The sequence below is a fragment of the Aulonocara stuartgranti genome (genome assembly GCF_965226115.1).
Source record: "Aulonocara stuartgranti genome assembly, chromosome: 11".
NCBI lineage: Eukaryota > Metazoa > Chordata > Actinopteri > Cichliformes > Cichlidae > Aulonocara > Aulonocara stuartgranti.
In genome coordinates, this window is record NC_138947.1 from 37,226,473 (window position 1) to 37,250,139 (window position 23,667).

Consider the following 23,667-nt stretch of genomic DNA (forward strand, 5'->3'; position numbering starts at 1 on the left):
ACCAAGCAAGCAATGCAAAGTGCTGCAGCCAGACTTTTAACACACTCTAGCGAGTGAGCTCACATTACCTCTATTTTACTTTCTTTAAATTGGCTCCCAAATGATTTTGGAGTTTGTTTTAAAATTCCTACCCTTACATAGAGAGCGCAAAATCCACAAACTCCAGAATAATTTTCTCAATTTCTTGTTAAAAATTGGTCTGCCATTCTTTGCTCAGTTGCTCTCTTCCTGAGTCTGTTGCAGGTGATACATTTATGGATAATCTGATACGGAATTCATCATCCAACTCGGGGCCCACACAGTCATAGGTTTCAGTTTCTGTTGTAACACTGTAACAAGAAAGCAGGTCCCTTGAGCCAGGCACTGTCACCACGGCAACAGTCGCAGAGCGTGTGCCTACGTCAGCAGTGTTAGCGCTCGTAAAAACACAGTGCCATTGTTTCGGTTCTGAAATCCTCCTGATTCGCTGCACCGTGTTAGTGAGATATACGTAGAAACGCTTCGTCTGGTTACGTGTTGACAAACACGTGAACCTTCATGCGATGCTCACAGAAGTCATTGGCAGGATTGTTGGTCCTCTCTAACAGTGAAACTGTGAAACATCTGTCTATGTCTGCGGTTACTGCAACAGTTTCACATCTGAATCTCAACAATACTTCCAACAAGCTATTATTGAGGTCAGGTCCAGAGAGGAGGGCATCTTTAAGAGAGACGCCATGACACTTTGCACTTGAGTCAAAACCAACTCTGATCTGACCCGGCTTCTGAGGATGGTGCACCCCAAAGGTAGGTAAAAACCAACACTGGTTGTCCACTTCAGGTGGAGGAGCCTGTTCAGCATGGTCACAATCAAATGTATTCTGCATGAAGGCAAAGAAATTCCTCTTCATTTCAGGCCTTTTTTCAAGGGTGCGATAAAGAGAGGATTAGCATTTGACCACTTGGTCGTGACTGTTGGGCAGCCGCTGGCGAGGTCCCTTAAATGCAAGTGGTGCCACCCACCTGCCGCTGTCATCAATGAACATCTGTCTCTTTATGACCTCTAGGAAAAGTTTGTCTTCAACAGAAAGGCTGATTTTGTTATCGTCCTCAGATGTATCAAAGAGAGTGCTTCCAAGAGTGCATGCATTAACTCTCAGTATTTCAGTGGTAGGAAAGACTTCCTGCTCAGGCTTACACCCATAATTTTCTTTGATATGAACCATGGCCTTGGACATGGGCGATTGTTCTCAAGCAAATTAGTGTGATAGGCATCCACAGTTGCAGGCTTGTGAGCATCACCTAAACAGACAACACTAATGATAACCCATCACAGGTCTGTGCGTATGGGGCATTGTGAGGACCATTTCTACGCTGCCTCACCTTATGGAGACTAAGTAGGTCACATGCCAGTAAAAGGAGGATCTCATCTTTGTTATCGAGTGGTGGGATAAGGTGGGCCTTTGAGATGAGCATGTTCTGCTGCCACCTCAGGGGTAGCTATCTCAGCTCTGTTACTCAGGATGTTATTACATTCAATTATTCTCAGCAGCGCGACTGATGTGGCTCCATCCAGTGACTCCACTACAAAGCCTGTGGCTCTTCCACCCATCATTTCTGTTGTTCCAGCACATGTACAGAGTGTGAATGGAGACTCTGATCCCTTTATGTCATAAACATCAAAAACCTCTGTCCTGGCAGGGGACCGATTACTCTGATCATCAAGCACAACATAAGCCTTTGTCACTTGCTCTTGCTGCACTTTCAGGAAAACTTTCACCAAGCAGATCTTAGGACAGGAAGCTTCTCTCTTAGCCTCTCTGTACACTTCAGTACAAGTGGATGTTACAGCAGGCTGAGTTGTCTCTTCTGTGCCCCCCCCCAATGACCAAAGAGAGTTGGAAGGGGTGGTCCTGGATGAAGGACAGAGATATGGTTCCTCCTTTCACTTCACTTGATTGTTGTGTTGCAGTTCTTGGCGATGTGACTGTTGGAAGAACAGCATCTAAAGCAGATACCGTTGTCCTTCAGTAAGGTCTTACGCTCCTCAGTAGGTTTAATGTGAAACCCTCTGCAGCACTTGAGGGAATGTGGCTTTTTATGATGCCTTTCTATATCACAGATTTTCTCTCTCAAACTATCTTGACCAGCTTTCTCCTCTGATATTTCCGTCTTGTGTGCAGAGACTAAACCCTTATGAGGCATTCTCATTGTAATATCTGATCTAAAGTGATCTGTTGTAGATGCTAAGAGACTGAAACCTCGGTCATTGCAAGCTTGGGGTGAGAGAAGGAAGACAGGATAAAGACATGCTGTGGAAGAGAGACAGAGGTTAATAACAGATATGATTCAGTGCAGAGAGGTCTGTTAATACATAGTGAGTGAGAAAGGTGACTGGAAAGGAAAAACTCAATGCATCATGGGAATCCCCAGCAGCCTATGTCTATTGCAGCATAACTAAGGGAGGATTCAGGGTCACCTGGTCCAGCCCTAACTATATGCTTTAGCAAAAAGGAAAGTTTGAAGCCTAATCTTGAAAGTAGAGATAGTGTCTGTCTCCTGAATCCAAACTGGAAGCTGGTTCCACAGAAGAGGGGCCTGAAAACTGAAGGCTCTGCCTCCCATTCTACTTTTAAATACTCTAGGAACAACAAGTAGGCCTGCAGAGCGAGAGCGAAGTGCTCTAATAGGGTGATATGGTACTACAAGGTCATTAAGATAAGATGGGGCCTGATTATTTAAGAGCTTGTATGTGAGGAGCAGGATTTTGAATTCAATTCGGGCGACCGTGGCTCAGGGGGTTGGGAATCGCATCTGTAACCGGAAGATCGCCAGTTCGATCCCTGGGCTCTCTGGCCTGGTCGTTGTGTCCCTGGGCAAGACACTTTACCCGACTTGCCTACTGGTGTTGGCCAGAGGGGCCGATGGCGCGATATGGCAGCCTCGCTTCTGTCAGTCTGTCCCAGGGCAGCTGTGGCTACAACTGTAGCTGCCACCACCAGTGTGTGAATGTGAGAGTGAATGAATAGTGGAATTGTAAAGCGCTTTGGGTGCCTTGAAAAGCGCTATATAAATCCAATCCATTATTATTATTAACAGGAAGCCAATGAAGGGAAGCCAAAACAGGAGAAATCTGCTCTCTCTTTCTAGTCCCTGTCAGGACTCTTGCTGCAGCATTTTGGATCAGCTGAAGGCTTTTCAGGGAGTTTTTTGGACATCCTGATAATAATGAATTACAGTCGTCCAGCCTGGAAGTAATAAATGCATGAACTAGTTTTTCAGCGTCACTCTGAGACAGGATATTTCTAATTTTAGAGATGTTGCGCAAATGGAAGAACGCAGTCTTACATATTTGTTTAATATGTGCGTTGAAGGACATGTCCTGGTCAAAAATGACTCCAAGGTTCCTCACAGCGTTACTGGAGGCCAAGGTAATGCCATCCAGAGTAAGAATCTGCTTAGATACCATATTTCTAAGCTTTTCAGGGCCGAGTACAATAACCTCAGTTTGATCTGAATTAAGAAGCAGAAAGTTAGCGGCCATCCAGGTCTTTATGTCTTTAAGACATTCCTGCAGTTTAACTAATTGGTGTGTGTTATCTGGCTTCATGGACAGATAGAGCTGGGTGTCATCAGCATAGCAGTGAAAATGTATGCTATGTCTTCTAATGATGCTGCCTAAGGGAAGCATGTATAATGTAAACAGAATTGGTCCTAGCACTGAACCCTGTGGAACTCCATAATTAACCTCAGTGTGTGAAGAGGACTCTCCATTTACATGCACAAACTGGAGTCTATTTGATAGATATGATACAAACCACTGCAGTGCAGTACCTGTAATACCTACAGCATGTTCTAATCGCTCTAATAGGATATTATGGTCGACAGTATCGAACGCTGCACTGAGGTCTAGCAGGACAAGCACAGAGATGAGTCCACTGTCAGAGGCCATAAGAAGATCATTTGTAACCTTCACTAAAGCTGTTTCTGTGCTGTGATGAGCTCTGAAACCTGACTGAAACTCTTCAAATAAGCCTCTGCAGATGATCTGTTAGCTGTTTGACAACTACTCTTTCAAGGATGTTTGATATAAAGGAAGGTTGGAGATTGGCCTATAATTAGCTAAGACTGCTGGGTCTAGAGATGCTTTTTGAGTAAAGGTTTAACTACAGCCAGCTTGAAGGCCTGTGGTACATAGCTGATTATTAGAGATAGGTTGATCATATTTAAGATCGAAGAATTAATTAATGGCAGGACTTCTTTGAGCAGTTTTGTAGGAATGGGGTCTAAAAGACACGTTGATGGTTTGGAGGAAGTAATTATTATAATAATAATAATGGATTGGATTTATATAGCGCTTTTCAAGGCACCCAAAGCGCTTTACAATGCCACTATTCATTCACTCTCACATTCACACACTGGTGAAGTTATTGAAGTTAACTCAGAAAGATCAATTGGAGAAAAAGAGTCTAACTTAACATCAATGGTACTAAGAGTAGCTGTAGATAATATTACATCTGTGGGATGATTACTGGTCATTTTTTCTCTAATGATAAAAACTTAATTTGTGAAGAAGTTCATGAAGTCATTACTAGTTAACGTTAAAGGGATGGTTGGCTCAACAGAGCTCTGACTGTTTGTCAGCCTGGCTACAGAGCTGAAGAGAAACCTGGGGTTGTTCTTATTTTCTTCAATCAGTGATGAATAGTAAGATGTTCTGGCTTTGCGGAGGGCTTTCTTATAAAGCAGCAAACTATTTCTCCAGGCTAAATGATGATCCTCTAAATTTGTGACACGCCATTTCCTCTCCAGCTTACGAGTCATCTGCTTTAGGGTACGTGTTTGAGAATTATACCACGGAGTCAGGTACTTCTGATTAGAGACCTTAGTTTTCACAGGAGCTACAGTATCCAGAGTCGTACGTAGTGAGGAGGTGAAATTATTAAAAAGATAATCGACCTCTGTTGGGGTAGCGTTCAGATAGCTGCTCTGCTCTGTGTTGGTACAGGGCACTGAAGATGATAACAGTGGGTGGATTATATTACATTTTGAATCACTGAAAATTGACATTTTTTAAAACTCCTTTTTTGCGTTTACATGTACAAACAATGTCAGAGGTATGTGCCTTTTTCCATGCCACGCTGTGGCCACGTTATTGTTTACATGGGATGAATTGCAGAATAGCAGATAGAGACAAAATACTGTTAATCTGACTGTCTGCAGGTTTACACGCAGTTACTGTCCCTCCATTTACAAAGGCAGAGGCGTCACGGTGGGATTATTTTACGTGTAGTTGTTTTTTCCTGTGTAATAATATTCAACATTGCATCAATACATTTTTCAAAAAATGCCTCTCTGTGCAAAATGGGTTTAAACACAAAATCGTGGCAGGATCAGCCTGATATTATTTGTATCCAGCTGTAACTTTACTGTATAAAGAGCAAACATCTCCAACATGTCAGGAGCAGTTAGTCATTACAACAAGTGTTTGTGAACTAAAAATCAAGAATGTGGGATCCTGTTTGTCCGTGATTTGAAGAGCCCAGCGCTGCTCCTGATGCAGGGGAAACCAGTTCTGCAGGGAGACCTACCTCAGCACCTGTGCAGGTGAAGCCAAAGGGAAGATTTTCTTCACCATATTTTCTAGTCTTTGGCTCAGAATGAAGTTGGTTTGGAAACATTCAGCGGCGCTTCATCTCCTGCTTTGCGTTTCTTTGTTTCTGTTTGTTTGATCAGACACATTCATACCAGTGGGCTGCTGGAGGTCATTTTGTAGCTCTGGCAGAGCTCGTCTTCCTCCATGCACAAAGGAGAAGATACCGGTTCTCCTGATGTGTTAGAACCTTCTACAGCCCTGTTCAGTTCTCTTAGAGTAACTTTCTGTCTCCTCAAATATCCTCCATGCTCTTGACACTGTGCTGGGAGACACAGCAAAGCTTCTGGCAATAGCACTTATTGCTGTGCAATACTGGAGGAGTTGGACTAACTGCACAGCCTCTGTAGGGTCTGATTTCCTGAAAGACCAAATTCCAGATAGCGTCTGATGCAGGCCATTATGTCATCATGTCATTTTGGCAGTACGTCAGCAGGTGTCAGCAAATCCCCTCTTGCATCTGCTTGGAAAGCTTCTCATTTTGGCAGAGAGTGTCATCAGACTGAAAGTGTGGAATCAATGAACACTATCATTGGAAGCTGTAGCTAGAAAAGGACACTGGTTTTTCAGCAGGACTTGTAGAAACCAGATTGTAATTTAAAGCTGTAGACGGCAGCTGTAGCCGATTGACTGAATGTAAGAGCTCTGGACAAGAGTTCACACAGTGTGGATCTATCATCAGTGCTGTGAAGTTGACCAAAACTGATGCTAGAAGTTTCTTCTCAGTTCTTCAGTTCAGGAGTCTGATGCAACCCATTTGAACTAGCTACCCAGAATGCTCTGCAGCGTAAGCTGTGGCAGCCTGTAAGTGAACTAATTCATTTTCTAAAAATACATATATAAAACCAAAACCATATAAACTACATATAACATATATACTATATCCACTTGTCTAGGAGAAGATGAGGAACATACAAAAGCTACAGTCATTAATGAGCTAAATGATTTGTAATCAGTGTATTACACCTTCATTTGAACTGTCTAACTTTGTGTAAATACAGAGTTATATGCCTTTTTATTATGTGACAAGAAAAGCAGATTATTGTCAAGAATCAGAATATGATCAGACTGTTAACCTAAGTAAACATAAAAAGGTAGACATTCAAAATCCAGACAACAAACCAGTTTAAACCGGTTGTTGTTATGACTTCACTGCATGAAATCGTAATTTGCATCAGTGGGAACAAGAGCTGGCCATTTATTTTCACACCACACAACAAAGAACCGCAGTGCTGAGACCAGCCCTCATCCAGTCACCTCGAGTTGAACTGTGGAGCTACCAGGGCCCCGATCAATTCAATCTGAAGCAGATCAGGTTAACACTTATCAAAAAGTGGCGGACGGAGAGGCAGTGACACCAGCGACAAAACAAAAACACTTGAGAGTAAGAGTTGATTCAAGTTGATTACATTTTATTTTGTACATTAAAAAAAACAATTTTCAACAAAACAAAGTTGCCTCAAGGCATTTTATACTGTAGAGTAAAGACCCTACAATATAAGAAAGAAACCCCAACAATCTGATGATCCCCTGTGAGCAAGCACTTTGGCAACGGTGGACAGGAAAAACTCCCTTTTAACAGGAAGAAACCTGTGACAGAACCAGGCTCAGGGAGGGGCGGCCATCTGCCACGACCGGTTGGGGAGGGTTGATCTTAAGATTCTTCATCATATGAAGAAAAGCAAAACAGCCTTAAGAAAAAGTTTTTGATCCTTTTCCCTAATGAAAGCCGACCTTTCGGAGGCTTTGGTGTGATTATTCCTTCTCTGCTGTCTGTACTTTCTGTGCTAGAATCTAAATCACTGAATTCAGAGGAAGATCCTACCAGCTGTATCTGGGTCATCCCAGGCTTTTCTTTGACACCCAGACTACAAGACTTGTCATCTTCTTCTTGCCATGCCAACCTGCGAAATGCAGGCAGATTCTTTTTGCGTGCAGCTGCTCTTCTCTGTCGGTTTCTTTGGATTTTAGCTGCAGTCACACAGTTGTTAAAAGTGGAAGCCCGTCTAGATCTCCCACCGCTCTGTTGGCTGTTCCTTTTGATTTCACTGGTGGTAACAAAGCTGTCGATTTCATTTTCTAGACTGAGGAGTGGGCACACTTCCATGCTCGTGCAGGATGACTTGGTGTAGCAATCTACTGCAGGGTCCTCAGGAAGATGTTTCATTGTAATGAAACGATGTCCCAGACCCTCAACAGGTGTGATTCTTTTTACAGGATCCACACACAGCATCCATTTGAGCAGGCTTAAAAATGCCGCTGTGTCTTTCACTTTGGATTCTGTGTTTGGCTGTGGGTGGTGTTTGGCTAAATCATCTATGCATGCATATTTGTCTGTGATTGTTGTACTTTGTTTGATCACAGTGCCTGTAGATGCTGAATACTGAGCTGGTGTCTTCAGTACCCATGTGCGTTCTATTATCCCTTTCCTCATCCAGAAATATTTCGTACTGTACTTCCCTTCCTGTAACATGCGTTTACTAGGCTGACCAAGCATGTGAACAAAACCTTGCATCATTTGATATTCACACCTGTTGAAAAACAGGCGGTGGCCCAAGTATAGAAAAGCTGCGACACAACCGAGAGTCCACATGTCTGCCGATTCAGTCACCGGTATGCCCAACATGACCTCAGGGGCCCTGTAACTAAGGGCCTGAATAATAGTGCCAGGTGGAATTTTTGCAGGACTTGTGGCAAAACCAAAATCAATAAGTTTAACTTTATATGGCTGTTGAGACTGATTTACAAGCATGATATTATCAGGTTTGATGTCTGCATGCATCATACCTCTGCTCTTCAGAGCGGTAAGAGCCACAAACATCTGCTTTAAAATGACCCGAATATCACAGAGAGCCAGTGGACCGCGAGACCTTTTAGTCACGAAATCATGCAGACTAATGTCTAGCATTTCCATTGAAATGAAGGTGCGATGTTTGTACTCGAAAACTTCGTAGTACTTTACCAAATTGCACCGATCCCTATCCAGAACACTCAGTTCTTTTACAGCAGCGGCCTCTTTCCAAGCAAACTTGTTGTATTCCCTTTTAGCTGCCTTGACTGCTACCCTTTCAAAAGTGTCTAATTTTACACATTCCACCACTCTCCCAAAGCTTCCTTGTCCGAGGAGCTTATATACCATGTATTTACATGTTTTACTTTGAATGAGGGCGTTCCTTTGTAAACCCTCATCACTGTCATAAGACGACGAAGACGAATCCGAAACCATTTTTTCACAAATATATCTAAAGTTTTACACCTGGGCAAAACAATGTGACCGCAGTATGAAGCTGGCAGGTTCTGTCAGTAGGCGGGTGTAGCAGGCTATTTATACCTTTTGGATCAAAGGCAGCGTTCGCTCACTGTGATGTCACCGAGTGACGCAACAGAGCGTAATGCTTTGATCCGGAGCAGCGGTTAAGAGCTTAAGAATGCAAAGGTCTCTGGTTAGGAAGATAAACTGCTTGACTGGCAGTCCACATCTGGAGTGGACAGCCTGTCGCAATGGGATCAGACACGCTGTCATTTCTGGAAAAGTCCATCCCGGAGGTGTCCGACGCGGACAGCTGTACCTTTTAATAAGAATCCCCCCCTGGCTCTACATGGCGGTGTACGTTTGAAAGTGCGGACGACGGTAGGAAATTCTTGATACCTTTAGGTGCACCTTGTAAACTCAGCAATGTGTACTCCAAACGCCACCATGGTTATTTCAAAGTTGTTGATTTATAGCTTCTTTTTTTTTACCCTTTTTCTGTGTGAAATTTCCCTTTGTTGATATTTTTGAAATTCCTACTTTTAAATAATGTTAAACAATCCCGATACAACAGCGACATGTCCTCAGCTGCTGTGATCTTTTTAAAGTTTTACATTTGCAGGACTTTGAAGTTATCTGTCACAGTTGCGCTGGCAGACCGTGGCGATGTGGGGGAAATAGGGCCCAAAACGCGGGACTGTGTGCGATGAATGCAGTTGCGTTTATTTACAGTGATGTAAATATTACGCAATAAATCTCCGTGCGCGCCCCTGACTCCCGTGCCGTGTCTTCTTCCGTACTCCTGCCGGGAAATAACAGAGGCAGCCGTTGGTACAATTAACTTCACTGTAGCAAGCTGGACAACTGAAGGGCAGTCTCACGATCCGGGATCGAGGAGCTCTCAGGCTGTGTCCCAATCCAGCGACCGCATGCTTCGGAGTACGAGCTCGGTACTTATAGTACGGTGAGTACTACAAGTACGAGAAGTGCGGAAGTGAGAGGCTCGTGAAATGGGCCTTTGTCGCGCTGCTCAGGTTGCCTAGCAACCATGATACTAACCGCGACACACGTTACATACAGCTTTGTTTGACAGAAATGAAGGAGAAAAATGTTTTGTTGGTCATTCATTTTTGTCATGACATCACTTTGATTAGCTGAGTATCTGAGGCTGAGACCACAGGACTGTAAACATGATTGTTGGGCTTCATGTCTGTGCTGAACAGTCATTTAAGATTAGCTAGTAAACAACAATTAGCTAATGTTGCTCATGAGACTAAAGTCATCTCACTGTGGTAATGTAAATATAATATGGCCAATATTATATTAATCGTTATTAGTTATTACAGCAGTGAACTTGAACTCTGAGGTTTAGTAAAGATTCAAGTTGCAGTTATTTCCTGTCACCTTACATCTTCACTCAAAGTCGAGTATCTGTGACAGTGTATATACAGATGTATTATATATAAGAGACAAATATTGTTTGTTTAAACCCTCACGTCATACTGGGCTCTTTTTGTGCCACTTTTTTCATTCGTGACCAAAGATAACTACGATCTCAAGGAGAGAGTGAGAGAGCAAGAAAGGTACAAAATGAGGTGGTGCCTCCGGATTAAAGGATTAGAAGAGAAAAGAGATGAAGATGTCAGATCGCTGGTTATTGGAATTCTTGGCAAGATCGCACCTGATATGATATCAAAGCTTGAAGAATCTGTGGATGTGGTGCATAGAGTTGGGAAGAAGATTGAGAACAAGGTCCGACATATCATCATTCTGTTTGCTCTGAGACACGTGAAAGAGGAGATTTGGCGTCGCACCAAAGATTCGGCTGTCTGTAAGAACGGGGGTTTCCACTTCGCTGAGGTACTGCCGCGGGAGGACTGGGAAGAGAGGAGGCGGCTGTGGCCGCAAATTGAACAAGCCAGACGGGCTGGGAAACGGGCCTTTTTCCGGGGTCCTCATGGATACATCGAAGGACGGAGGATCGTTGACGTTGAATGAAAGACTTGATGTAAGACTGTATACAGTGGAATATTATTAATGGGACAAAAGAGTTCTACTTAAAGTTAAAGGTTATTAGTCACTGAGTTGGTGACAAGTGTTACAATTTAAACTCATATTTATATATTTTTCTTTTCTTTTTTTAAAAAATAGAAGTTATTTTCTTAGCATATTCTTATTATGGTTCACTCAAAAATTTCTTTTGGTTCATTAAACGTTCGGGGTTTGAAGGAAATTGTTAAGAGAAAGGCACTTTTTTTATTTTGCAAGGGGCAAAAATGTCATTGTCTGTTTTTACAAGAAACTCACTCTGTGAATGCCGATGCTACCTTTTGGGCTAATCAGTGGGGAGACAAGATTCTTTTCAGTCATGGATCTAACAGATCTGGAGGTGTGGCGATTTGTTTTAATAAGTTCCCAGGGGAGATTATAACATATAAAGCTGATAGTGAGGGTCATTGGTTAACTGCAGTCTTGAAGAGCGAAGGTATATTTCTAATTGTTACAAATCTTTATGGACATAATAATGAGGGTCAAAATAAAAGTCTATTGGAAAATCTAACAAATGTTATTTCAGAGTTTAAAGTTATGTACCCCACAGATTACATCCTAGTAGGAGGAGACTGGAACATGACACCAGATGAATGGATGGACAGATGGCCTCCTCGCTTAGGAAGGAGGCAACAGAATAACATTATTGAGAACTTTTCTAGTGATAATAATTTTACAGACATTTGGAGAAGTTTGAATCCTGGAGTTAAGAATTATTCTTGGTTTAAACCTAATGGAGAAAGCAGGTCAAGACTTGATTATTGGTTAGTGAGCGATGACATTTTGAGGTGTACTTCACAATCTAAAATCTCCAAAGCACCCCTATCTGATCACTGTTTCATTGATCTTGTCTTAGAACCAACAAGAACGAAACGTAGTAGCAGAGGATATTGGAAATTTAATGCCAGCCTTTTAAATAAGGACAAGTTTTGTGATAAAATTAGACATATAATTATAGATATAAAAAATGATGACTCAGTAGTGGGTAATATACAGAAATGGGAATTTGTTAAATTCAAAATCAGAGAATTCACTATAAAATTCTGCAAAGAACTGAACAGGGAAAAACGGGAATATGAAAGTAATTTACTTCGTGAAATAACTCAGTGCTGTAGTAAAGAAAAACTAAACGTGCAAGAGAAGAATAAATTGATGGAGTTACAATCTAAATTGGACGATCTTTACCTAGAGAAAGCCCACGGTGCCTTTATAAGATCGAGAGCCAAGTGGATTGAGGCAGGTGAAAAGAACTCTTCATATTTTAGTAAGCTGGAAAAGTGCAGACAGCAGAGAAATCTAATCTCAAGCTTGTTGATAAATGGGACTGAATGTAAAGATTTCAGAAAGATTGAAAAGGAAGTCTTCACTTTTTATTCCAAATTGTACTCCTCAGAATATTCAGCAGCTGATTCTGATAGTTTCTTTGATAAGATTCATGATCTCATCCCATGTATTGACAAGCCTTTCAAAGATCTGTGTGATTCAGAGTTTAAAATTGAGGAACTGGATTTGGTGGTCATGAAAATGGCATTAAACAAGTCCCCAGGGACAGATGGACTCACTACTAATTTTTATCAATTCTTCTGGAAGGACCTAAGAACTTTATTGTTTGATGCATTAAAGGAATCGATAGAGAAAAGAGAACTGATGCCGAGCATGAAACAAGGGTTGATAACCCTGATTCCTAAATCGGGCAAGGATAAAAGAATTTTAGACAATTTAAGACCCATCACCTTACTAAACACTGACTATAAGATCCTGTCTGGAGCTGTAGCTGAGAGGCTAAAGAAAGGCATCTCAAACATCATCAGTGAAACACAATCAGGTTTTTTGAAAGGAAGACTAATTCATAACAATATTAGGCTGGTCTTGGATCTCCTTGAATACAGTGAATTAATCCAAGAGAGAGGGTACATCCTGTTCTTGGATTTTTACAAAGCATTTGACTCAGTTGAACATACGTTCATATTAAAAACTCTGCAGTCTTTTGGTTTTGGAGAGGAATTTGTCAATGTTATAGAGATGCTATATAATGACATTAACAGCTCTGTTTTGCTAGAACATGGTACATGTTCAAGGTTTGAGGTTAATAGAGGGATAAGGCAGGGATGTAGCAGCTCACCACTTCTGTTCATCATGGTTGCTGAGCTGTTGTCTATTTTGATTAAAAACAGTCACATTGAGGGGTTAACTGTGATGGGTGAACAGATAATAATCAGTCAGCTGGCAGATGATACCACCCTGTTTCTAAGAAATGAGGACCAGATTCCTTTAGCCTTACAGGCGATCAACCATTTCTCCAAAGCTTCTGGCCTACAGCTGAATATTAATAAATGCGAAATTCTAGCTCTGCATGAGTGTCCCCTGCAAGCAATAGATAATATACAGATTAAAAAAGAGGTTAAGTATCTGGGCATTGTAATTTGCAAGGATAAGACATCAACTGAAAATAAGAATATCTGTGCCAATATAGAAAAGTGTAAGTCAATTTTAAACAGGTGGCTGCAAAGGGACATAAGTCTGTTTGGGAGAATCTTGCTAACCAACATGGACAGTCTGTCCAGACTAATCTATCCAGCCTTTTCTCTGCCCATATCTCCAAAACTAATTAAATCTATAAATAATCTTAATTTTAGGTTCATATGGAGGAACAAATGTCATTATATAAAGAAAAATGATATGATTAAGAATTATGAAGAGGGTGGGGCTAATGCCATTGACTTTGATGTTATGAATGGTGTACTAAAACTGAAATGGTTAAGATCTTTCATTAGGAACAAAAATTCCTTTTGGAACATTATTCCCAGTGTGATTTTTGGCAAAATGGGTGGAATAGACTTTTTGTTACGTTGTGACTTTGATTGCAGTTCGTTACCTGTTAAACTCTCAGCTTTCCATCAGCAGGTCCTTCTCTACTGGAAATTAATCTACAAACATAACTTTACTCCTCACAATACCCCTATATGGAACAACAGGTATATTCGTTTGTGTAGGAAATCTGTGTACGTGGATGAATGGAGATCTAAAGGGATTTGGGCTGTAGCTCATTTTATGGATGATAATGGGGTCTTATTAAAGCATGAGACGTTTTGTGAGAAATTTGATGTAAGATGTACTGTTAAGAGATATAAATCCCTAGTGAAAGCCATTCCAGTCCCTTTGAGATCAATGATAAAAGAAGATATTGTGCACTCTAAAATTTCTCCTGGACTGAGGCAGCTCTGCATAGCTGGAGTTGAATTTGGTGACAGCAGGTTTACAAACAAAGTGATCAGGAATATTTTGATAAACGAAATTTTCCCTAATCCGGTTAAAAGAAATTATATCCTTAAAGAATTTGAGACCATGGAGGTTAAGGCGATAAGAAAAAAGTATATTTCACTTCCTCTTTCCCCTAAAGTAAAAGAGGTTCACTTTAAAATCATTAATGAGGTTTATCCAACCAATGAATTCTTAAGACGGAAATTTAATTTAGATGTGAACGCATGCACATTTTGTGAAAATGATATTGAAAGTCTGGATCACTTGTTTTTCTACTGTGAATCAGTGCACTCCTTCTGGACTGACATGTGGAGCTGGCTACAGTCCAGGAGAATTCAGTTACCACATTTGACGGTGACAGTAATAAAATTTGGAATACTTGCTGAGAATGCAGATTTTGACCTGTTGATTAGGACGATTTTGTTAATGGGAAAAATTTTTATTCACAAATGCAGATACTTTAAAGCTAAACCATGTATAAACAGATGGCTGAATGACTTTAGACTCTGGGCTAAATCGCTGAAACTTGTGAATAACATGAAAGCCCATAAACTTGTTGTTTTATTTAAAGAGTTTAACCTATGTTAAAAAAAACAAAAAACTCCCTTTTTTATAATCACGACTGCCCTTTTTTTGCACGTTAGTTTTTGCCTTTGGTTCGAATCCTTCAATGACTGTTCTTTATTTTTGTGCTAACTCTTTTAACTTTGTGCTTATTGTTGTTGTTTTTGGGTTTTTTTTTTTGTTCGTTTTGTTTGTTTGTTTGTTTTGCTATAATGCTCAACCGAGGATGTAACATAATCGGATTAATGATGGTGCCTTGTATGTTAAACTGTTGTTTGTAAATAAAGTTTAATTAAAAAATAAATAAATAAAAAAAATAAAAAAAAATAAAAAAATAAAAAAAATAAAAATAAAAAAAAAACTTTTTTCATTCGTATGAAAGCCATTTCCGCTGTGTTGGGTGTAACATAGCCAAACTTGCCACCCGGTTTCGTTTTTGTAAAAAATTCAAATTTTCAGTCTGATTTTCTTACATCAGCCTAACATGGCTTAGCAGCAAAAATACTCACACTCATCACCCTAGGGACCGTTTTGTGCCCCATTGAAACCCATTATAAACGCTATTTTTCACGGCAAAAAAATTACGGTCAAATCGATCGTGATCGGTTATGTTTCCGTTTCCGTTTGCAGTACTGGCCTTAGAGTTGTAATTTTTTTATTTGTCCACCGGGTGGCGCCCTTGCTCCACATTTGACCCCGGGCTGGAAAACAGCGGGCTGCTTAAACAGACCTGCGGGAAACGAAGCCTCATTTCCGGCGTGCAGCAGCGGCTTCGCCCGCTGATCGGGCGGGACCATTTTCGGCCCCTAGGACCGTTTGAGGGTGCTTTTTTTTTTTAATCAACAGGAAATGACATATTTGTTGTGACGTGGTACCGGACATGTGTGTGGGAAAAAGGGGTCCGACGCAACATGCCCCGGTCATCGTCGGGAGTTAACCCGGGAGGATGCACTTATTTCGGCCTAGAGGAGGAGCATTTGCCGCCTGGAGACCATTTTCTGGTCCTGAAAAAAAAAAAAAAAGGCGATCGAAATGAAGGTTGGTGCCAATCTTTAGTCCATCTAAAGGCCTAATTATAATAACAATCAAATATTACTTCAAATGTTTTTTTTTTAATATTTAGTTTTGTTTTGGGGGGCTAAAAAAAACGGTGCGCTCATGTAATTAAACTGCGATTAAAAGGGTTAAAACCCCCGAAATATAATTAAAACTTTACATGAATAGTTCAGGGAGAAGTAGTTTTAAAAGACTGGCTAATTTAAAGTGGAAAAAAATATGAATATATAATCTTTTTATAGCATTTTTCGGGCGTGGCAGAAAACGGTCCCCAGGGTGATGAACGTAAGTTTTTTAAAGGATGACGTGATTAATACGTTGGCATTACTAAATTTGGCTCAATGCTTACATACATGTGTAAAAAGGAAAATGTACGAGCTGTGATAACTGTTTCTGATAAAATGAAGAGTAGACTGATATATGAAATATTCCTTTATTGGGTGAGAAAATCAGACCATGTCATAACTGCTTTAAGTCACACAGAATAGATATCAGAGCCTTAAACAGGCTGACTTCTGCTAAATGGGTCAAACATTAGACTTTCATATATTTTAGATTCATTACACACAACTGAAGTAGTTCAAGCCTTTCATTGTTTTAATATTGATGATTTTGGCATACAGCTCATGAAAACCCAAAATTCCTATCTCAAAAAAATAGCATATCACAAAAAGGTTCTCTAAACGAGCTATTAACCTAACCATCTGAATCAACGAATTAACTCTAAACACCTGCAAAAGATTCCTGAGGCTTGTAAAAACTCCCAGCCTGGTTCATTACTCAAAACTGAGTAAGACTGCCGACCTGACTGCTGTCCAGAAGGCCATCATTGACACCCTCAAGCAAGAGGGTAAGACACAGAAAGAAATTGCTGTTCCTAGAGTGCTGTATCAAGGCACCTCAGTGGGAAGTCTGTGGGAAGGAAAAAGTGTGGCAGAAGACGCTGCACAACGAGAAGAGGTGACCGGACCCTGAGGAAGATTGTGGAGAAGGACCGATTCCAGACCTTGGGGGACCTGCGGAAGCAGTGGACTGAGTCTGGAGTAGAAACATCCAGAGCCACCGTGTACAGGCGTGTGCAGGAAATGGGCTACAGGTGCCGCATTTGAACCAGAAACAGCGGCAGAAGCGCCTGACCTGGGCTACAGAGAAGCAGCGCTGGACTGTTGCTCAGTGGTCCAAAGTACTGTTTTCGGATGAAAGCAACTTTTGCATGTCATTCGGAAATCAAGGTGCCAGAGTCTGGAGGAAGACTGGAGAGAGGGAAATGCCAAAATGCCTGAAGTCCAGTGTCAAGTACCCACAGTCAGTGATGGTCTGGGTGCCATGTCAGCTGCTGGTGTTGGTCCACTGTGTTTTATCAAGGGCAGGGTCAATGCAGCTATCAGGAGATTTTGGAGCACTTCATGCTTCCATCTGCTGAAAAGCTTTATTGAGATGAAGATTTCATTTTTCAGCACGACCTGGCACCTGCTCACAGTGCCAGAACCCCTGGTAACTGGTTTACTGACCATGGTATTACTGTGCTCAATTGGCCTGCCAGCTCTCCTGACCTGAACCCCATAGAGAATCTGTGGGATATTGTGAAGAGAAAGTTGACAGACGCAAGACCCAACACTCTGGATGAGCTTAAGGCCGCTATCGAAGCATCCTGGGCCTCCATAACACCTCAGCAGTGCCACAGGCTGATTGCCTCCATGCCATGCCCCATTGAAGCAGAATCAGAATCAGAATCAGAAAGGGTTTTATTGCCAAATGTTGAGCAGGTTTACAACATTAGGAAATTGCTGCGGTGCTTCAGTGCAAACATACTGTCATAAATTGCGCTTAAATAGACATGAAAAAATAAAAGTAAGAATAAGAATTATGAGTGCTACGTAGAAAGATATATACATGAGTGCAGGTGGTGATCAGTGCCAAACATGGAATGATGCAGTGACACAGCGTAGGGTCATGTGTTAGTGGTGGGAACAGTCATATGGTTATTGTTCATGTGTCCAACAGCAGAGGGGAAGAAACTGTTCTTGTGGCGAGAGGTTCTGGTGCGAATGGACCGGAGCCTCCTGCCTGAGGGGAGCAGGTCAAACAGACTGTGTCCAGGGTGAGAAGGGTCAGCTGAGATCCGAGCTGCATGCCGCAGTGTCCTGGAGGTGTACAGGTCCTGCAAAGATGGGAGTCTGCAGCCAATCACCTTCTCAGCAGAGCGCACAACACGCTGCAGTCTCTGTTTGTCCCTGATAGTGGCTCCAGCGTACCACACGGTGATGGAGGAGGTGAGGATGGACTCGATGATTGCGGTGTAGAACTGCATCATCGTCCGTGTTGGCAGGTTGAATTTCTTCAGCTGCCTCAGGAAGTACATCCTCTGCTGGGCTTTCTTGATGACGGAGGTGATGGTGGGCTCCCACTTCAGGTCCTGGGTGATGGTGGTACCCAGGAAGCGGAATGAGTCCACAGAGGTGATGGGGGTGTCAGTCAGGATGATGGGGGGGAGTGGGGCTGTGTGCTTCCTGAAGTCCACAATAATCTCCACTGTCTTCTGGGCATTCAGCACCAGGTTGTTGTGGCTGCACCAGGACACCAGACGTTCAACCTCCCTCCTGTAGGCAGACTCGTCCCCGTCCGAGATGAGCCCAATAACGGTGGTGTCATCTGCAAACTTGATTAGCTTGACAGACTGGTGGGTGGAGGTGCAGCAGTTGGTGTACAGGGAGAAGAGCAGAGGAGAAAGAACACAGCCCTGAGGGGAGCCGGTGCTGATGGTCCGGGAGTCCGAGACATTCTTTCCCAGCCTCACGTGCTGCTTCCTGTCCGTCAGGAAGTCAGTGATCCACCGGCAGATGGGATCAGGCACATTCATCTGGGAAAGCTTGCCTCGGAGATGGTCTGGAAGGATGGTGTTGAAGGCAGAGCTGAAGTCCACAAACAGGATCCTGGCGTATTGAAGCAGTCATCTCTGCAAAAGGATTCCCGACCAAGTATCGAGTGCATAACTGAACATAATAATTTGAAGGTTGACTTTTTTGTATTAAAACACTTTTCTTTTATTGGTCGGATGTAATATGCTAATCTTTTGAGATAGGGATTTTGGGTTTTCATGAGCTGTATGCCAAAATCATCAATATTAAAACAATGAAAGGCTTGAACTACTTCAGTTGTGTGTAATGAATCTAAAATATGTGAAAGTCTAATGTTTATCAGTACATTACAGGAAATAATGCACTTTATCACAATATGCTAATTTTTTGAGAAGGACGTGTATAAAGCATATAAACAATTACAGCAAATGATGCAACAAACACAGCAGTGCTACTAATCCAAAATACTCAAAGCTTCATGTAACTGTAACAAACATTCTGCTGCTGATACATACTTTAGGTTTCTGAATGTTAAACTTGTTTAACTGCCGTTAAACGAAACAGAAGAAGAAGAAAACATCTGCACATGTGCAGTAAGGATCGGGGAGTCCTGATCTGTACCTATCTTTTTATTTTTCGTACATTAACTTGAAATGTTTCATTATAGAAAATATTTTAAGAGATACCTATTATTCTTAACATCTTAACAGATACTCTGACCCGTAACTATCGTAAAATGCTTCGAGCGGAAGTAGTGGTGTTTTGCACATGCGTGGTACCGATCGGGTTTCCGGTATGGATCGGGTAGTGACTCTGGCTGTATCCCAATTCAGGGTCTGCAGCCTTAAAGGCCACATTTTAAGGCCGATTACGTCACAGTGACGCGACGAAGGCTGTCCCAATTCAAAGGCTGCTCGAAATGCAGCCCTCAAATGTGTCCTTCATTTCCCCGAATTTGAAGGATGGGTCAGGTGTGTCCTTCGTGGCACACCATATCCCAGAATTCAGCGCAGCCCAGCCAAATTTCAGCTGCCAACAATGGCGGCCGCTACTAAGTTTTAAAATTACTCTTATTAATCTTTCTGGGTCACAAAATAAACTTTTAACATATTTCCAGGGGAGAAAGTAGCTGTGTAAATTACAAATATCTGCTTGGTTTATCAAGACATCGTATATTTGCAAAAGTGTGCCGACGTTTTCAGCGACGTCTGTTACCCACCCGCTCGATAGCAAGCCAGGGGGTTCAATGGTCACTCCAGCCGGCGAGAGCAGCGGACTCCCGGCGTCATCGTTTTCCGGTTTTTCGCTACTCAGGTTAAACATGATATATAAGTCACTCAGATAACTTAAAAATGTAATTGTTGGGCTTTTTTCGGTGTTTTGTTTGTTCTGGAGTAAATCGGTTTGGCTGAGATCAAAGTTATTAGATTAAATACAACTTTATTAATCCATCGGGTGGGTTCCTCCGGGATTTTCACACAGCTGAATAAACGTCAAACAGAAAACTGATTAAACAGAAATATGAGACGGTGAGAATTTACGCCAGTGTCCTGTTATATTTTAGATAGCAAGGAGCAGACGGCCGAGTTTATTAAACTCCACCGTCCCAGCGGTGACACAAATCTGAAGGCTAGACCGTCCCATTTCACAGTCTCGCACTTCCGGTCTTCTCGGTCTTCGGAGGACCCGGCCTTCGTGGTCTACGTGGGCCGGGTCCTTCGAAGGATGCAGCCGATGTTTTGGGACACAGCTACAGTCTTTACACTTCCAACACGTCTATATAATAAACTCCACAGGCATGAAAACGGAGAATTTTGTAGAATGGACATTGCTGCCACTCATGGTGAAAGAATTTGGTCACGACTTGTAGTTTTTTCCTGGGAAGCATTTGTTTCAGGGTCAGTGAAATGTCTCACTGTAATGTTACCCAGCTAAATAGAGAAAATAAAAAAAGAGACAGTTATTGATCTAAAAGCCTGTAGCATGAGAGATAATCTCGTATTTTCTGGTATTCCAGAATCTGCTGGAGAAGACGCGGAGACTACAGTGAAAAGCTTCATCAAAACCCACCTGAAGCTGCCGGAGCTGATGATCTAAATATTTGATCTAAATATTTGCAATATTTTCTTTATCTTCTAACCCTGGATCTTCCTGAAGATGAATTCTTCCTCCTCATTACACCAGAGGACAATATATGCATTGTTCTACCGGTCTTTCCTTTGCACAACATGGTAAAAAAATTAGCTCACAAGCCTCCAGTGCAATGGAGGGGAACTTTCTGTGTATGTGTTATTGTAGGGTCTACCTTACAATATGAAGCACCTTGATGCAACTGTTGTAGCGATTTTGTGGTATATAAATGAAATTGGATTGAATGTAGAGCACCTGCCTCCTCATTGTGCTGCCTGTTGTTGTTATGACCTTTGTTTGACCCCACACATCAGTGACCCAAGATCAAAGATGTTTGAAAGCAGTATGGTGTGAAAATATGGCCCTTTGCAACATTTTGTACTTTGTGGACGTTTTTGTCCCCGGGGACAAGAGATGTCATAAAATCCAATAAAAAACCCATAAATAAATCAAATTACTTAAAACTCCAATTGTGCACAGCATAGTAGTGAATAACTTCTGTTATTTTCAGATCATTTGATGAATAAAAAACACATTTTTGATAGGATTTCTTTTGGGGACAAAAATGTCCCAAGGACAACACAAGTTAATCGTGATGACGCATTAACTCGTTAACCTTGACAGCCCTACAAAAAAGTCACTTTCTTGAAAGTCATGAAACCAGGTTCTGCTGTTTTCCTGTCTTCCTCCTCCACTTCATAACCACCCACTGCACCCACTTCTAACTCATCAGCTTACACTCGTTTCATTTTTCAGCACTTCAGTTACATCAACTTTATTTTCTTCTTCCTATACTCACTGACACTGTCACCCACATGTCCTCAGCTCAGAGGCGTGACCAGAGAACAGAAGAGGATAACGTGATTGTTTGATTTATGTGTGGGTGTCAAAGAGAAACTGTTGAGGATGGATTCCTTAATATACATCAGAGTTAAAGAGAATATAGTTTGTGATTGCTTGCAACGTTATAATATTGCAGTTACAGTTTTTGCCCGTTGCTTGAACACATTTTGCAAAACTTCGCTCATTGTGCCAAAACTCCAAACACAAGTAAACATGACACAACACTGGGAAATATACCATTCACATCTGTGCCAAATTGAAACTCTACTCTCAAAACCTAAACTCTGCTGTCAAAACCTAACATTCCTCTGTCAAAATGTAACTCTGTTGACAAAGTGACACATACTTGCATCATATGCAAACACTCACAGATCAGGGGGAACACACTAGTCTACTTTATATAAAACACTGCAGTCTTTGATGTTCATTGTTTATTCAGAAGGCATATTTTCAGGAGACACATTTTCAAACAACCAAAAAAGCCAATAGGACTCAATATTGTACATTGCAGTACCATGAATTCAGATAAAGCAAAAAACAAAACAAAACACAATACAGTAATAGAAAAAACACCATACTGTAAACACAAAAAATCATGACAATTGTGCATACGTGGGCTCATGGATCCCGCCGTCTTTTGGGGTCTGGCCACAGGACCTCATCGACATCGCAAGCAATGTCTTCTCCTGCTAGGCACCGGGGAAAATATCCTCTTGCATGTCGAAACCATCCATGGGTTGCTGTCACCTGAATGTCGCCGCAGGCCTGTTCCATTGCCTGCAGAAGAGGCATGCGGGCATGTGGTTGGCGGTCATATACTCGCCATCTCCAAGCCAAAAAAAATTCCTCTATAGGGTTTAAAAATGGTGAGTAAGGGGGCAAGTATACCACTTCAAGTTGGTTGGGGTTGGAGAACCAGGCCTGGACCAGAGCAGCCCGATGGAAACTGACATTATCCCATATCACCACAAACCTGGGCTGATCTGTTCTGTACAACTATATCATGGAGAGCATCTAGAAATGTGAGTATGTGTTGGCTATTGTATGGACCTAGTTTTGCATGATGGTGCAGAAGCCCTCGAACGCTTATGGCGGCACACAATGTGATATTTCCCCCGCACTGCCCCAATTGCCCTTTGGCCAATTACATTTCGACCCCGTCGTCTTGTTTTGCTCAGGTCAAATCCAGCTTCATCAATGAAAATGTATTCATGAGGCTGTGCAGCTCCATCCATGGCCAAGATTCTCTGAAAAAAAGGGGAACATATCACTGTACTACAGTGCTACACATACAGCACCCTCACCCCATCACACAGGTACCTGTGTAGCTCTCAGAATAGATCCATGTGGTACTGATATGGTACATATTCAGCTGCTACTGGATTTCACCAATACTCTATTGTACATGTAAAGGACAGTTACACGTACCCGTACATATTCAGCTCGAAGTCCTTTGACCCTGTCACTGTTCCTCTCAAATGGGACTCTGTAGAGCTGCTTCATGGTGATGCTGTGTTTTCCCAAGATGCGTCTGATGGTGGTGATGCTCACATGGTTTATGTTGTTGAACACTCGCCTGTCTGCAAGTATTTGCTTTCGTAGCTGGTGGAGACGGATAGCATTGTCTGCCCTCACTATGTCCTCAACAGCAAGTTCCTGCCGTTGTGTGAACAGGCGTTGGTCTTCGAGTCATTCTAGAAAAATACAACCACATATTGTCATCGCTTTGCTTATTTTTCTTAAATAAACAGGTGAGGGTCTAGGCTCAAACACTCCAGGACTCAGGAAATTGGGCTGTACCTTGAGAACTCTTCTGATGGTTATTGTACCTGAAACAATAGCGTGTGAAACGATTCAGACAACAGTGAGCCTGGCTACAAGGTCTCCATCAGAAACATAGTCGCAAATGTAGCATGGGCCATTTGAGATTCTCTGTTGACTAAGATTATGTCCATCGCTACCAAAGAAGACCGGAAGAGGGATGCTGCCAAATTCTTAAACACTGGAATTTTCCAAACTGTGTG

At 41.9% G+C, this 23,667-nt stretch overlaps 1 long non-coding RNA gene across 1 annotated transcript; it reads left to right on the forward strand.

Annotated features, from left to right (window-relative positions):
* Window positions 1-7,377: 7,377 nt before the first annotated feature.
* On the forward strand, window positions 7,378-21,045 carry LOC309716937. Its single transcript, XR_014279585.1, has 2 exons — window positions 7,378-9,263; window positions 20,688-21,045. It is a non-coding gene; the product is annotated as an uncharacterized lncRNA (long non-coding RNA).
* Window positions 21,046-23,667: the final 2,622 nt, after the last annotated feature.